Here is an 18,303-nt window from a genome sequence, read left to right as displayed (position 1 = left end):
TCGAACGCTTCCATCGCAGCCACGATTGCCACTAGCAACACAAGGTGTGAGACCTGGGCTGCAGTTATTACTCCATAGTCAACTGAGCCGCGCGGGGGTGACACAGAGACAAAGAACCAGAGAGGACTTCCTGTAGTCCTCGTAGTTTCCTTGTCTCTGTCTAACCCATGCTGTTAACGTATAGTTATAGCTTTCGCGGCCAGATTTGTAGCCACGTGGCGTAGTTATTTCGAGGAAATGCTCATATATATGGTTACGCTAAGCGGTTTTACGTCGCGTTTCTATCCGTGACCACTGGCTGACGCTCTGCAGCACGAGTACTCGATCATTTTGAAAAGCCATTCTCTCCTTTCCTCCACTGCGTCGCTCTTCCACATGGTTCGTAGCATTTACTCTCTTTCCCAAGCTCCGATCACCGTGTGCACTGTAATGTAAACCCTGAGCAGGACTTCGCACCTAGTTGGGCTTGTCACCACGTCATCTCGAAGAACACTCACGAGCCTGAGCAAAAGGTTTCACGGTTCAGGCGCTGACTTGGCGTATATAAAGGTGCATATCGTAAACTCTTCAGCAGCCATTCATTCGTTCAAAACTTTTCAAAGCTGAAGTCACGATGAATCAAGCTCAATATGATGTACTAAAAATAATAATAATAATGTCAGCGATACTGAATGCACCAACTCAAACTGCAAATAACGAAAACCCATGGAAAATAACACGCTTAGAGTCTCCATTTAGCCCGTGACATCCACGCGATAAACTTCCTTCTTCCCAATTGCAGCGACGCTTCTTCTTTTTCTTAACTTCGGCTTTTCTTTTTTTTCTGATTACAATCGTTACGCTTTACGTTCCTCCTCCCTGATGTTATCACGGTTGGATTTTCTCTTAAGAAATATTACAGGGCGTGTAGCGTATGACCCGGTCGTCGCGGTGTCATTCACGTAAGCGACTTCGCAGATGATAACGACTCTGGAAGGGTCTTTCAAACGAGCGGCCATTTGTAATGCCTTCTCTCTCTCTCTCTCTCTCTCTTACTCGACAGCCATCCTACGAGCCTTTCGTGAACTCATGCGCAAAAACTCCGGTCCTGGAAGGGCTTAAAGCCTTTCGCGACTTTAGTTGTGAACCACGATCTGGTGATCTGGACTCCTTTTTTTTATATTTTTTTCGCACCCATACCATGATGTGAGACGTGCCCGAAGAGCCAAAGTCTGCGTCTTTATGGAAAAGAATACGAGGCCATTGTTGCCTCTTCTTCGCGTGACAGCCGAGCGAGGCATTTTGGGTAAGTGCGATGGGAGGTTGGAGCATTATCACTCGCGAGAATGTGTTTGCATGCTCTACGCAATTTCGCTTCTTCTCGGTAGGAGCTCACTTAACGGAGCAGGGGCATTAGTGTAAAACACGCCGTAATATAGCCAATGTATGGGTATTTATTTAGCCGGGAGGGGCATGGCGATTTATCAATTTATGCATCAAGGGAAAAAAATATGTGGTTGTAGCAGGGACACCTATCTGCAGTGCTTGCACGCGGACAAAACTTCTCTCAAAATAACTAAGCACCTACGTACATAAGCACTTGTTAACACTGAAATGTGATAGTATAACCAATACTTTGTTTATAGACACTAAGTACAAATAAATTGACACCCCTATTACACGGCAAATCTAACGTCATTTACAACGAATGACATTAGGCGGACCTAATGCCATTTCTACGTGGGCGCTATCAAACGACACACCGCGAAAACAAATATCATCTTGAAATGATGACCATGAACCTAGCCCTCCTGAGCCGTGGCTTTGGGAGAAATAAAAATATACTAATACGTGCCCTTAACATGCATGTACCCACTTATCAAATAATTTTTATGGGTAAAAAGGTGCTCCTAGAATATAAACCCGGCTGTTCTGCACAACTTTCCACAGCTGCACGACACACAGAGCGACTCGAAAACCAACAAGGCCGACGATATGACCAGGCGTGAGTAAACTATGGATTATGGTGTACTGTGAACTGAAACTGGGCGCATGACTGACTTCCCGGCAGCAGAAACGAGACGGCGGCAACGATTTCGTGTAGTCACCACAACACGGGCAATCGGACGATCAACATCCAACATACGGGCAACAACGACAACGGAGCCGCTGTGGTAGACAGCAGCTTTCTTTTTAGAAGCTTTTACGCATATTGTTATGTGATCGAACCAGTAATAAGTTAATCTAATAAGGAATAAGATATTTACAAATTATATCAGTGATGTAAACATAGGTTAATAGCCATCTCCCTAAAAGTTCTTGGCCTCGAGACTACTCATTCGGCACGGCATCAAATGCGAATTTGTTTCGGGAACCCATCCGATCAAAAATGTACTTTTCATGAAATGACAATAGTTTCTCCGTGTGACAGCAAAAAATTGCATTACAAACGAATGACAATCGTTGTAAATGACATTAGATTCGCCGTGTGACAGGAGTATAAGCTTCAAGTGGAGAACGACTTCTAGCCACATGGATTTTAAAAATTATCACAATTTTTTAAAGCGACTTTGGCAGAGTGAACTAAAGAGTTAGTTTCACTAGATATCGTGGAATAAATTATCCTTCATAATATTTGGGACGTAAAACCCCGATAATTGTACTACGGGACAAATAATTGTACTCAATATTACACGTATATATGTACTTATTCATACAATCTAACAGAGTATGCCCACGTACAGCGCTGGTCCAAAGTTTGCAGGCCACGTTCCCTTAGTTGTAATAGTTGCCTGGGAACTTTTTTTTTTCATTTTCTTCGCAATGCAGGCTTCATTTTCTCGCACTGCAGTGCCAAAAAAATATCAATAACTGCAGTGACGTCACGAAATAACGAATGCTGTTCAGTTTGATGATAAAATTCGTGTTTATCTGTTAACATTTCTGTCTCCTCAAAGGGGCTTCAATGTGATTTCGCTCCGGCAAGCTTTTCAGCGCGCACAGCGCTTATTACAGTCCTTACGCAACTCAATATGGAAAATGCATGGCTGGAAAGTTTACCAGCACCAACAATATCGCGGTAGTGAGTTTATTCTGAGCGGCGACTCATTATCTTAATTTTACGCTGCGTTTCTCTCGCGTTTCATCAGTTACGCTGGCGAGGCACGGCGTGTTGAACGGTGTAATGTCTCGTAATGCAGCGTGGCTATTACATCTAGATAAGGAGTTCTTGTGCGACGTGTAACCGCAACCAATCCTGACGCGTAACATTTACGTTCTCTTCGGTAATCTTAATTCTATTGCGTGGGCGGGCCTTATGAGCATACGCCAGCGCTTATCAGCAAAGTTTCGTACTCTTTCGCAACATCTGCCCGTTACTTGTTACTGCACGTGCCGCTTTATTTTCCTCCTCCAGTATTATTATTTTGTGCGGTGATTATTTCCCTATGTAAACAGCAACAGCATGACAGCGCTCGTTTCGGGGTATTTTTTTTTAAGTGCAGAAACGTGCGAACTTTTTCTTATAGTTTTTACCCACAGTAACATTTAGGATTCCCTTCCCGCTATTTCTATAGAGTCTTTTTTTTATGACAGTGCACTCCAGATAGGTGGCGTTCATCTTGACATCACGTGAACAAATTGCTGGCGTCAATAATGGTACCGCGAGAACGAAAACGGCTGGACAGACTAAAGCGCTCGATTTTCGTATTTTTACAGGCTGTTTAGGGGCCCTTTGTCGTCCACCTTATCAGAAAGTACCAGGCGCATGCGCATTACTCTCGATAAGGGGTGTCTAGACAATAATAAGATGGGGGTTTTGCGCAATACAACGGAGCGTCAGGTGATGGTGATAATGATTATGATGCTCCTTGGGTTATCAGCACATCTCCACACAAGGGGATCAGCCAGGAGTCCAGCGGATAACGCAAAATGAATTTACTATTACTGTTTGCAGTCAAGCACTTGCTTTCGTTTTCTTTATGTCTCCATGAATGTTTTTTGTGCGTTGTTTCGTTAGAACAACTCCCAATTACATCGGAAAATGATGACGTAATGTATGTTTTCCTATTTATTCATCGCTTTTTTTCAGGTTGGTGAGCTAAGATACTACATTGAGTTTCAGTCTTGCCAATCACAGACCATACTGAGATTTCAAACACAGGAGAGGATAGGGTTTGACCAGATTGATGTAATTTTTAGCTAGGGTATACTTTTCGGAAAAGAAGTCCTCGTGAAAGCGAAGTGCGAGAAAGGCAACGAGGTCAGCGAAGTCATTTTTATTGACACATGTGGGTTCGGCAATTTATTTTTCTTCGTTTCAATGAAAGCCAACATTTTCGCCCAGTGCGAACGCGTACCAAGACACACATTCCCGACTTTTTTTTTAAATAAAAACGGGGATTTCGGTGCGTCAGAGTTGAGTGAGACAAATCTGGGAGTGGTGGTGCAGCCGGATCGTTTTTGATGGATGAGGAAAAACGTCGGCCGGGAAGTTCCCTCCGGAGAAAGGGTCACTCATCTCTTGCGCAGTGCGAGAGCTATCACGTTTTCCCACCTGACAGGGCCGCTCGACTCGTGGTCAATTTTGTGCAGGCTTCGAGTCATTTTTCGCTTATCCAGCGCTTCCTCTGGGCGGAAACTTCATCTTTTATATCTTGAACAACAGCCCTCAAAACTGCCTGAGAACAGTAAACTTGTACCTTCAATTTTGAAAAACTTTTAGATTGAGGTTTACGCTTTCTTTTCGTTCCACGTACAGCTTCACCGGTCAGCGCTTTTCCATTTTAGTTGTAACGAAATCTAATGAAACCAAAATAAACTTTCCTCTCTCCCGCTTCAACACGCAGTAAATTACCGGTTCGTACCACTCGAGGAAACAGTACATTTGAGCTGCCTGTCAGTTGACAACGAACAACTTTTACTTATCTAATTTACTATTTTTTCATTGCAGTTAGCTGAAGAGGGGGGGGGGGACATTTGAAGAAAGGAGTGAAATTATCACGTCGCACAGGTCACTACATTACATAATCCTTAATTCTTAGAAATGTTGCGATATAGTATCGTTAAGTAGGTCTGCAACATTACGCTCGGTCATGGTTTGATGTAAAGTGTCCGAAGAAAGTATCAAAGCAGTGAGCCAGAGCTGGGGCATATGCACCAGAGGATTACGCTCGCGCGATAGTGGTAAGTCGTTATTCGCCTCCAAAATACAGTTTCGTACTGAGGAGTAATTCTAGACGCCTAAAGCACCACAGGAAGAAATAATCACAGAGCGTGCGCAATTTCTTCCTGTGGTGCTTTAGGCGTCTAGAATTACCCCTCAGTATGAAGAAACAACTAGCTTAACAACAAGTACTTCTAAGTTACAGTTTCGTACCTGCCGCACCAAGCTAAAATTTTACTGATTGTATTTCTCAGACGGAGAGCATCGGTTAATGCGCCATGCTCGATCGTATTCGTCTTCGTTAGCGTGTAGCTAGGTTTCTCTTGTTTACTTATCCACTTTGTGCTTCGTCAGCTTTACAGGGGCACCCAATTTCTCTCAACTGATTTTTGGTTGACGAAACTCGACACTCAGCTATCGCCCCACCGCGGTGGTCTAGTGGCTAATGTACTCGGCTGCTGACCCGCAGGTCGCGGGTTCGAATCCCGGCTGCGGCGGCTGCATTTCCGGAGGAGGCGGAAATGTTATAGGCCCGTGCGCTCAGATTTCGGTGCACGTTAAAGAAGCCCAGGTGGTCGAAATTTTCGGAGCCCTCCACTACGGCGCTTTTCATAATCATATGGTGGTTTTGGGACGTTAAACCCCACATATCAATCAGTGAGACTCAGGTATCGTTTAAGCCCTACGGAGTGGCGCCACGGCATTTGCAGTGCAAGCTGATTGCAAATAAACGAGGGCATCATCGCGCCACCCTTAACGACCGCACTGTGGCGTGCAGCGTGGGAGCGCAGTGCAGTCTCTGGTCGCGGCTCCTTTTTGTCTTCGTCGATGGAGACTTGACGATCGTCCAGCGTGGTGGTGACGGGCTGACTATACCTCGGAGGGCTGCTGTGTTCGCAGCGGCTCAACCGCAGTGCACTTTTGCCCTCGCCAACGATCCCGGAAGGCGGCTGCCTTGATACTAGCTTTGCGAGGAAGAAGTCCCGATCATCGTGCCGGAGATTTGCCATTCGCGAATGTGAATGAGTGAAATAAAACGGACGTATGGACGGGACGAGATGAATGAGTGCGTTAGTTAATTATGGGATAGACGTAGAAATGCATGAATTGATGGATGAACGAAGAAAAGTATTGAGGGATGGACCGGAGAGGGGAGGGGTGAATGGATAAGTAAATGAGTAACTGAATGAATGAATGAATGTATTAATGATCCAGATACGCGTACTAGCCTGATTGGTGTTTTTACGCATTGTAATTAAAGCTTGAAATGAATATTGTACCCTTGCGCACGCTTCCTTTATTGAAGACCTTCCGTTCACTCCTTTTCTGTTACGCCTATCTATTAACGCTATGCCATTAATAACCTGCAAGTATCATGCGTGTGGCTATAAATAGTAAAAACATGCACGGCATACGGCGATTCTTTGGCACAAGACACGAGCGAGAAATTCCAGCTTTTCTTAAAGTCCATTTAGTCATACCTATACTATAGTGCTTCACATGTTCATTACGTTTCGTTGTTGTTATTGTCTTTCTCCACTACATGTGGTTGCAGCACAGCATCCCAAACTGTGTGCGGCCATGCGAAACAAAAAGTTACGGAAGGCTAGAGGTGCTTCATTGTGGACACTGGAAAACTAGACTGTAGTCACCACTGAAGAATGCGTTGAAGGCAATGAGAGCTGCAACACTTCCCTTCGATTCCTGTGATTCACAGACTTTCTAGGTTTCCCTCGAAAAAAGAGGGAAGACGCTTCAGTCTTTTACGCCCAGATCTATTTCAACGCTCACTTTACTTTTTTACATTGCTTTAAAACGATTGTTACTTTTTTTTCAATTCTTGAGATCAAACCGGTGTTGTTCTGTTGAACTTCTCGACATTTGATATTCGTTTTCTCCCCCCCCCCCCCCCTCTGTATTCCACATGCACTAGCCATTGCCCGTCAGAATCACTCGAAACATCACGAGGTACGTTAAATACATGCCTATACACGCTCTGCAGGAAGGTTTCGGCATGCTCCTAACAAGGACAAGGACTGTCGTTAATCGCCTTAAATATGAAGGATGCCAGAGTGGTTGGTACGCAAAGCATATTTCATTGAAAGAATCGGTGAGTACAAAACGTAGCGCTTATATGGTTCCAGCCTGACGCTTGATGTCGATTGAAGGGTGAAAGATTGGATCGCAGTCTTGACTACCCAAAAGGCAGGTAGTTTCCACAACAATGCGCTTATCGCTCGTTGTACTTTGTCCGTGGCAGTTAAAGTGAGACTAATGCGGGGTGAAGCCTATACGTTAAGTATTTAGGACGTGAAATAGACTCGCGTAAGTTCCCTTTCGCTCGCCTCTGAAGTTCACATCTCTCACGCAGCAGGGGACTTTGCCAGTCTGACCTTCAGACTTCGCGGTAACTTCGTAAACAACAGAATTCGGACGAACGGCGTCCCGTTTCATTAGCGTAGTTCAGGCATAGTTACTCCGAGGTGAAGGCGAATCTTTCGTTACATGCTGGTGAAACTTACGCGCTGTCGAGCCTGATTACGGGCAGCTCTCTCTCTCTTGGTTGATTTCCAAAACTTGTTGGTACGTAAACGTGTTTGGATAGCATGCGTTCGCACATATCCGGGTAGAGTTCGCAATGGGAAACCTTTCGATACTTTACGCGACTTGCTAGTTCACAGCAGTTGCGCGAGCTTTGCAGTAACAACGCCTCCTAGATTTCCCGTGCCTGCCGGATGAGCGCGAAACCCCGGTCATCTATGGCGGCGCAGCCTACATAGGGGTAAGGCTCTTTGTACTTGGCCTTTAAGGTCGGCAATTCGGGCGTTTACTACTAACTTCAGAGGATGCCTTGTATTAAAAAAAGTTGCTTGCTGAATGACGGCGTCACTTACGTAGGGTTAATTATAATTACGTTTACGCCTTTTTAAAACTTTTTTACGTTGTTTTTGTTGCATATAAGCTCCAAAAACGTAAAAACCTATTTGAAGACACCCCTACTTGAGTGGCGCCACCACCGCAGTTCCGACGACCGCCGCTTCCCAAGTGACCGCCGATAATTCGGCAGGCACGGGAAATCTAGGAGGCGTTGGTATAGTAAAAAATGGAGCGGTCAGAAATAGGCGGGCGCAAAGTTCACCATTGGTTAGAGGCAGGAGACGCAGCGTAGACAGGTAGTGTAACACCATGCCCCCTCCCCTCTTTCCTTCAGAAAAAGTTTTTCCATGGCATACAGAGACTGACACTCGACCACATCTATACCTGTCTAATCCCCACTTCAGAGGAAGAGGGTGCCCCCCTCCCGCCTCCCCGAAAAAAGATTAGGTTTTGTCTACGCCCCTGAGCGGGGGTAGGAGTAGATACATGTTTCAACCCAGCCTTCCTCCTTCCCTCTGCCACTTCGCCATAGTACGATTTCGAAAGAAAGCCAGCGTCGTAATAGGTGAAAAATATGAAAACGGAGTGATGACATGTCTCTCCCTAGACCGGCGTTTTCGGGGGCAACGGTGGACAGAAAATAGTTCTTAAAATGCAAAATTATGGGCCTTTGTCACTATTGTCAACAGCACTATGCGTCATGCTCATATTTCATCAGCATGACGCGCACAGAAGAGGTACGAGTGATTAAAGATATGGGGCTGGCTTGGCGTCCCGTTAGATCAGCAATCTCAAACGCGGGGATGTTTCATTAGCTGCACACGGCTGCACACTAAAAGTGTTGTGACATCGCTAAACAATTCTGTGGACGTCCATGCCAGAGCAGGCATAAATAAAATATGTGGGAAACCAAACGCCGCACGTCTTCCTACAAATTCTTTTCACGCATCTTGCAACTATTGACACTTTGTTCGGGGCAGTTACAGAAAAGGTACTGGTTACAAGGCTTCAAGCTATCTTTTTCGTGAGGCACCTCGAGCGACTATTATGTGTTGAAAGATAGCTTAGAACAAAATCTAAATTTTCAAGGTTAGCACAAATGATTGGCACAAAAACTATATTAGCACAAATAGAATCTCCACAACGCATTACATACGGCCTAACGATCTCTAAAAATATAATATGCCAATGAACGTTTGTGCTATGCGATATACAAAACAACACAAACAACAACAGCACATAAGTGCAAAATCTACTATTCTGGCCACCGCCGCGACTTGATTTAAGCGAAAGTATTCTAAGGGAGGACCGGTGGCACCCCTCCCGCGATATGCGAGCACTTCCACAAAATATGAAACTGAGGTTAACCTCCCTACCTCTTCTCTATTCTTATCCTTTTTCTCTATTCTTATCCACACGTTGCCCTTCGCTTCTCTCTTTCTTCTCTTTTATTCCCTTCCTCCTTCTCCCAGTGCAGGGTAGCCAACGGGGCGTGCTTCTGGTTGACCTCCCTGCCTTTCATTTTTTCCCTTCCTCCTCCTCCTGCTATCCGCTCCAGTCTCTCCACAAGGTATACAATAATTATCGCTAACTATACAACAAATCACAAAGTTGCACCGGTTCTTGCGACGTAGCGTTACTTATGGAACACCCTGCCCTTTTCACATTTGACGACGCTATACATACTCGCATTTCGCAGCGGGTGTTTTCTTAGGCAAACTGCGCATATGGCGACACTGGCCTGTGCTTATTGTTTGTATGTTTCATAGCCCTTATGTGTTTGCTTCTTTTTCCGACGCAGCTGAGTCAGCCACAGTCAAACATAAGTATACGCACTGGTCCGTTCCACGGGCGTAATTCGTGGCGTAACTATACAGTCGGGAAAAGGTCGCCGATTGCATTACGTTAATAGAGAGCGGAACCATTTATATTATGCCTCAGGGCTATACTGTTGCTGCTGTGCTCCGCGGATCAGGAACCCTGTGCCACCGGGGAATACGCAAATTAGTTCCCGCCTGTGGCATGTGTCAGTGGGTACATGTTAGCAAGGCAGTAAATGAGTGCGAGTAAGTGACTAGGGTTAGTGGGTGGATATACGCAAGTGAGAGAGAATGTGGGAGAGAGTTTATGATTATGTAAGCGTGCAAGGTGACGAAGCATGAGACAATGATTCTGTGTAGAGTGAAGAAGTGATTGAGGAAAAAAAAATGAGCTACTGTAATTAAATGTGAGGGGAAAACGAAACGAGAGTTTTTGATAGAATGAGAAAGCTAGCGACTGAGTTCGCAGCAAGTAAAAGAGAGAAAGAACACAAAAAACGATTTAGTGACAGAATGCACGTCCGGGTTAATATGCAAATAAGCATGTTTGAAAAAAAGTAGACATACTGAATGAAAAAGTGAGTGCTCAGCGGCGTAACTACTTTGTGACTGCAAAATTGGGGAAGTGTATGGAGTCAGTCGAGCGATAAGAGTATTCCATGTTATGCCTTATTTTTAAGGCATCCATGCCATATGGGAGCCATTTCTTTATTTTCTAAAAAAGCAAATTCACTCTAAATAGAACTGAGAAAAACGCACTTTTTTCTACAGACAATATGCTCTGGTCTGCTCGAACAACTTTTTGCCAGTATGCTCTTTTCCCCCAAATACCCCACAAATCTAGGATGCGGCTAAAATCTACATAGCCAAATATCGTCAGTATTGTGGAGTGACGTTTCTATTTGGCTCATATGGGTTGGAACATTTCACTTGAACATGAATGAGCTAGTGAAATAAGTGTAGAACTGTTCGAATGTACGGTAAAGTAATATTTCGCAATAAAATTGACATCATGCTTGTTCTTCCGTCACGCCCGTGCTTAGACGCATGGGCGTAATGGTGATTACTAGACTTGAAAAGCGAGTGGTCCTTCCTGGTAAAAGGGGCACTATTCCGGACTGTCATCTGTGTTTTCTTGTTCCTCGCATCAAACGAAGGCCTTGAAGAGTGTTCAAGTTAGTTTTCTGTCATGCCATTTATCACTACTTTTTTCTTTGGGGAATACAGAGACGCTCAATATCTTTAGTTAATGCCTATTTTATTTCAAATATATAGTGTTGGAGGGAACAGAGGGCAACATACTGTTGCGCTAAAGTCAAAAAGAATCACTAAGAGAGAGATGAACAACAAGATAGATGGCAGGGAGGTTAACCAGGCACATGCCCGGTTTGCTACCCTACGCTGAGTGAATGGAAAGGGGGGCATAAAGATGAGAGAGAGAGAGAGGAAAGAAAAGAGAAAAAGAAAAAAAAGGGATTGTCAGTCAATGGGCTCATGCGTATGCAGTGGTGGCACTACACAAAAGTTAAAGGTGCTCACGTAGGCCTGCAGTCCTCAGAAAGCACAAGACAGCTTTGACTGCTTTTTGAGCCGACGAAAGGTGAGGACGGTGTTCCAGTAGCATCTGCATAGAGAGTGGATGATCGTCCAACTGTCGCAATACGTCCGAAACATTCTGTCTTTCAGAGGCAAATCGACGGCAACGGCATATCAGATGGTCGATGTCTTCTTTGGTGCAGAGAACGTCGCATTCCGCATTGTCTGTCAATCTGGTGAGAAGTAGGCAAGTACGCCTTCCTTTTTACAACCGAGTATTGTCATTGAACATCTTGTCCTTCAGTAAGGGCCAACTCGGGCTAGAAAACCTAATTTTAACGTAAGCCCGATAACAAAGCAACTGAGACACGAATGAAAGATTTTGGGTGGGACCATGTTGGTTATTTTGATTATGTTTTTTGGCGCGGACCTGGATGTGGATCACTTTGATTGAAACAGTTGGAGTACTTGGCTCATTTTTCGTTAGAAACTGCCTTTTTGAGCCCATGTTACAATGAGGAATTGCCCCAATTTTATTATAACTGTTCTAGAAATCGAAGATAAGTTAGGCATGCTTTACGTTCCACTGAAATTTAGCCTAGTTTCGGTTTTTGCATTTTGCTCTTCTTGACAAAAAAAAAAAAAGAACGCCTCATATAGAGCCCTGTGTTTCGCGCACAACGAGCGTACAGGCTATGTTTCATAAGCAAAACGCTGAACTGAGAGCACTATCGTACGCATGTCAGGCTGTGCTTGAACGAGTGCAGGAGCTACTAGAAGAATGATCTAGGTGACAGACTTGCTCTGTTACCCAGCATTGTTCTTGCGGGCTGCAGTGCGTACGCAAATGGTGCAGCACATTGAATTAGTGACCCACCCGGAACGCATAAATTGAGCTATGTTACAAGCTGTAATAAAAATAAAAATAAACTGTACACATTTCACTTCGATCTACACTGTAGGAAGCAACCACGCTGAGTATTTTCTTTTCACACAAGTTCTATTATATTTCCAAACTTCCACTGATTGTGATTTAAGTGTGGCAAAAGTTTACGTGTGCCGGCGGTCTCGTCTTGGCACTCTTTTCTGCAAACTCGATTGAAGACCCTGAGGTTACGTGGTTGAAGCATGGACGCGACAGCCGTACATCGATAATTGCGAAAGCCAAAGGGCCGTGCGGAGCTGGCAAAGAAACCGGAGATGGTCAAAATTTTCGGAGCCCTCCACTACGGCGTCCCTCATTCCCATACCGTAGTTTTCGTTATGTATGACTCCGGCAGTTATATTTATATTACCTCTTTCTACACTGCGCGCTTGAGAGTGATGGTGATTCGACAGGATAAAATGTAGCTGAACTAAGCAAGCTTGTGCATCGACAGTTAAACTATCACGTGATCTCCTGCTTCTCTTTGCATTGTCGTTTCGAATACTGGGCGAAGAAACAAAATAATTTGGCAAAGATTACGAAATAGCTCTGACCTGCACGATGGTTGACGACCGTATTTGTAAATGAGTCATGAGCAAAGGGTGCCTTTTTCTCCCACAAATTATGGAAGCCGGTGATGCGTTTATCACCGTCTTCTCTGCTTCTATGAATCGATTGATGGATGGACGGACGGTTGACAATTTTTAATTATGTTTCTGGCTCTCGTGCCGTTCTCTTCCTCTTTGCTGCTGTCATAGTTCGCGCTAGAACTTTCTCATGTGGCTGAAGATGTTGGCCTGGTTTATCACCTGGCTTGCGGTTCCAGGTGTCGGGTGATAAATAAGGTGTGTATGGTTGCAACGTGTACACACACATAACACGTACAGTCACAAGCACGCATATATATGCACAAGAAAAAGTCATTCATAAACTTACGTTAAGGTGAGTAATCCTTAAAAACACCAACGGCACTTTTTTTTTGTTGTTGGCCATCGCACAAACGCTGTTTTACCACGGCCGGAGAAAGTGTCTCAGCTCCAAGCTCAAGGCGCAATGCAAATGAAGCGCTGCCTTCAGAACCTGCAGTTCTGTGTCCCAACAGAAACAGTGACGCAGGACGTCTTTTAAGTCTTCCGGTGTGTTTCTAAAGGCAGGGGGCAAAGAGAGCCGTTTCCTGTAGCTTAATAAAAAGCGCGAAACAAAATTTGCAGCCAAAGGGAGCGAGCGAAACAGAGTGGAAGATGTTGTTGACGGAATGAAGAAAAAGACAAAGTTGGAATTTTCGTTTGGGCTCCGAATAAAAGTGTGGAAGCGTCGAGCAAGCGACGGCGGAAGCAGCGCGCTACCGGAAGGAAGTGAATTCAAGCAGGCGGCGCGAGGAACGCCTCTTCCAAGTAGCCCGCCTGTCGCCCATTTCTGTTTGCAGGTGGTTTCCTGTCAACCTCTTCCTCGCCTGTCTTTCCCTGTCTGCTTCCTTCGTGCACACAATTCGTACTTTTCTCATTTATTCTCGCCAGAGAACGCGCTCAACTACTTTTTCGCGTCGTCTGTGCCGCTAAAAGCGTGCAGTGTATAGTCTGAAAGATCGTGGAAGACAGTCATGAGGCGATAATCGATCTTGTTCGGTTGCACGCAGGTATGAAGGCTAGAGTTCGATTGCCGCATTCTCGAGCTAGGCATCTTTTTTTTTTAGCGCGTGGAACGAGCACCGGAAAATACTCTTGCTTCTCTTCCGAGCAAATCTGGTCGAGCGCTTACTTCCGCTTTCCTAATGCTCATAAAAAAAATCTTCTACAAAAACAGTACTCGCACGAAGTCGATATTTTTTATTCGAGTTAAAAGTTTTTATTGAATAGATACATCATATAAGAACGTAAGTGTACTTACGCGACATCCTGCGACTAAGTAATGCTCCACCTTAAAAAAAAATGGACGGTCAAAAATTCTGAAGCCCTACACAGCGGCGTTTCTTATGATTAAATCGTAGTTTGGGGATGTAAAACTCTAACAATCATTATCATTAGCTGAAGGGACCAATGACCGCAGCGTTAACGTGAAACGTAACACGGTTAACGAGCACGCCGATGGCAAAAGGCCCAGACTTGTCACATTTTACTAAGCAGGAGTGGCCTGAAGCTGCTCGCACACAGCCGTCCTCAACGTCAGCAGGTAATCCAAGGATTCAACGTTACAGCGAACGACACACGCGCAATAATCGTGGCATGTGGACGAATCAGGAGCCTTTGGTGTAATGACGTCTCGTGCATCACACTGCTGACGCCATGAAGTGCGTCAAAGAGACTGCAAGTACCTACAACCTCCCTTACTATCTTATACTTCTCTGCCGTATCTTTTACTCTTCATACTCCATCCCTGTACCGGCCTGTTGGGGTGCCCTTGTAAGGAAAGACAGTTACAGGTCGGCACTTTTCCTTTCTTTTCCCTTTTTCGCAACCACTTAGAGCAAGCACCAGGTGAGGACAACACGGTATTATTTTTCTAGTAATCTCAAGTGCTGTTTTGGGACCTTTTGAGATGAAAAAATGGCTGTTACGTCAGTGTCTACTTCAGCTGAGTTGTTTGGTTTTGATTTTGACACTAAATATTACTGTGAGACAAAAAAAAAAGGTTTCTCCGTGAGGAAGAAGCAATGAACACGATGAAAATGAATTGGAGTATCACACGGAGCACTGTGACGTAACTCTTTCGGAGGCGAAGTACTTTAGTTTCTAGGCTTTTTGTCCATTGTGCACTGTCCATTATGCACTTATTATGGTAGGATTATTATATAAAACACCGACTAACGAGTTATGTCTCTAGCTTTAACAGCCTCCGATCTGGTCTATATAGCCATTCGTTGTCAGTTACCATCGATAAGAATTTTACAAAGAGGGACCATGGCAGTAATATAGTATGACCAATAACAATATCCGGGATTGTACGTCTCAAAACAACGATATTGTTATGAGAGACGCCATAGTGGAGTGCTCTAGAAATTTTGGCCATCTGTTTTTTTTTTTTTTTAGCGTGCACTGACATCATGCAGTGCACACGGGCTTCCACCATTTCGCCCACATAGAAATGCGTCCGCCGTTGCCGGAATGAAACCTGCGACTTTTGGGCCAGCAGCCGAGCACATTAACCACTGCTCCACGGCGGCGGTGGAGTATGACTAATAGTACGACGTATACGATAACATTTCTCTCGCCAACACTTCTCCCTCTTCGTTTAAGCAGACTTCGTGGAAGTACGACACGCTGGGATAACGCTATCTGTTTTGGTTAACGTCGGGCATAACATATATCTTCTTTTCAGACCATGAGGCCTTTTAGTATAATCCGCGTATCCCTAATGGTAGCTTTTTTTTTTTTCGAATTACTGACGTGCCACGTGTTTTCTGTTCTTCAGTAGCTTCTCCTATTTTTTTTCCTTCACTTTTGTTTTCTTTGTGTAAAAGAGAGCTTCCCCCCGCTATGCAATAGCCATTAGTCTAACGAAAGACGACTTCGTGCAAATACATGCAGGACTTTCTGGTCGATATGTTAAACGGGCCTACATGTGCGAACGACGCAAAAGTCACGAAATGGCGTCATTATACAGCGAGTCAGCGAAACCAAAGATGAGCCGCCACGTTACCGCGTAAAAAAAAAAATTTAAAAATCCTAGCTTACGCTTTTGGGAGTTCGTGGATCCTAGCTCGCACGACATACCCGTATTGACCCTAATAAAATGGCCCGAACATTCCCACTATAACTGCGTTGAATTATTTTTGACCCATAGAGTCAATATTTAAGGCTTCCCAGACGATGCAATATACACCGTATATAACAGATCGGTGATGAAAAGCAGCTGAACCTACTGAGGCGCCATTATCGTCTTTTTTAAAGCATGCTAACGTTTAATGTTATGTTTTGGAGGAAGTCGATAGAGAGAAACATGACCCGGGAGAAAAACTGCCTTTTTTTTCTCACGTGTTGAACAATTTTTGAAGGTATCAGCTGGCTGAAACCATTAACGGGATGCTGCCCTGACTAATGCAAGGCACGTCGCAAATGAACCGTAATGTGTATACGGATATCCTTGGATGTTATCGGTGTTTTGTTTTCAAATGTCTCGAAGCTCTGCTGTCATTTGAGGAGACCGTACTAAAGCTCGACTTCGTGGCTGCAATATTCATTACCGAACAGAGCGAGAAATAGGAGAAGCGCGATACGTGTGTTTCGATTTTTTCTTTACGGGGCACTTCCTAATATTGCAAAATCTCGTCGTTGTGTTTGTGCATGTGCTTTTAGTTCTCTTACCCCCCCCCCCCATGATTTCATACCCCGTTTTCTTAAAAGAAAGGCTCGAATCGAAACGAAAGCATGTAATGGAAATGAGCGTGAAATGAATTCGGTGCTAACCTAGTAAAACGACTAGACAAGTAACAACAGAACACTTTGTTGAAGAGAGAGAAGAACGAAATGGAAAGGCATGGAGATTAACCAAGCTACGACTCGGGTTGTTATGCACGCAAAGAAGAACAAATAAACAGCCTGAAGTACGTGTTCACAGACAGAAACAGAAATCCCCAGATGTGCGCATCTCAGTCGATCGCCTGCACAACCAGATCCATTTATAGATGTTCACAACTTGGTATATCATCTAGAAGCTATCAGCTGCTTTGTAAATGAAATATTCAATCACTACCATGCAGCTCCGTTCGGTACTTATGTGCAAGCACCTCGGTCAGAAATGTAGCATACCAGCAATAGCTGCAATCAGGAAACAATTTGGAAGATGGATGCTTTTTGGGTAATAATTTGTGGTCCCTCAGGTGGTCTTTCAGCGAACAACCATGCGGTAAATGCTACACAGGGCAGGCTGTGTAGACCTATTCTATGTTTTGTAAATAGGTACAGACGCCGTCGACATACTGGGGCGCTTGTAGAGACGTCGTGGCGTGCAGGCTCCACCCGGTCCTGATTACAGTATAGACCTATGTATTGTAAATGTAATTGAGAAACGCCACGTGGTCTAAATATTCGAATCTTTCCACCACGGCGCTTGTATTTATCGCATACGGCACTCCTGAGTTGCTATTGGCTACCGAATGACAACGAATATTTCAGAGGCAGCAAGGTTGCACTTAATTTTTCTATAACATTTAAAGTAGGTCAAAATGAAAAAAAAAAGCTACACTATGCTTTTGTCCTTTTATCTGTCTTTTTCCTACCCGTTGCTATACCACACTACACACGGCCATGCCTACACTCTGTTTTATCCCTGTATTGGTATCTTTCTATCTGTTTCTCTCTATGCGCGTTGACAAAACGTCGACTGTATAACGGCTAATTTTGCCACAAAACATGTCTCCTGTGCGGCGTGCGTGTAGTGAAATGGGACAAGTCCAATGGCTCACCGCAATGGTCCCACTAAAAATTAAGAAAACCCACGGGCTGTAAACATCCATTAAGGTCACACATTTATGCTTTTCTCGTTTACCGCTTGCATCAAACGAATTGGTTGCAATTGAGCGCTGTCTGTTCATGATGATGATCATTTTCTACTCACGACACACGGAAGACTTCGATCATAACAGCTCCGCAGTGGAATAAATCTTCGTGTACCCAGACTTAGGCAGACTTTAGAAATCAGTCGATTAAGAGTAATTCTCATAATCATATTGCAGGTTTACTGGCGCAACTCCACTATCTAATCGTTTCATGTTATACAACTACTGTAGGAAGTTTTTCAAAGTTTGTGGTACAGCCATGACCTCCTGTATAATGTACACGGGTTTATCATACACATCCCGTCTAAATCCCATTGCACATGGATCTCACTAATCTGTAATGCGAGATGAACATCAAACAAAATGCCGGTATTATACCAACCGCTACTTTTTTCATTTATATATATGTATACTCCAACATGCCATGTATTCATGTTAGCGAAGCGTAAGCTTTTATCATTCGCTCGGCCAACAAAAGCTTCGCGCAAGCATTCTTTCGACAATAGGA

The sequence above is a fragment of the Rhipicephalus microplus genome, chromosome 5 (assembly GCF_043290135.1).
Source record: "Rhipicephalus microplus isolate Deutch F79 chromosome 5, USDA_Rmic, whole genome shotgun sequence".
NCBI classification, from domain to species: domain Eukaryota; kingdom Metazoa; phylum Arthropoda; class Arachnida; order Ixodida; family Ixodidae; genus Rhipicephalus; species Rhipicephalus microplus.
This window is presented reverse-complemented; position numbering follows the sequence as displayed.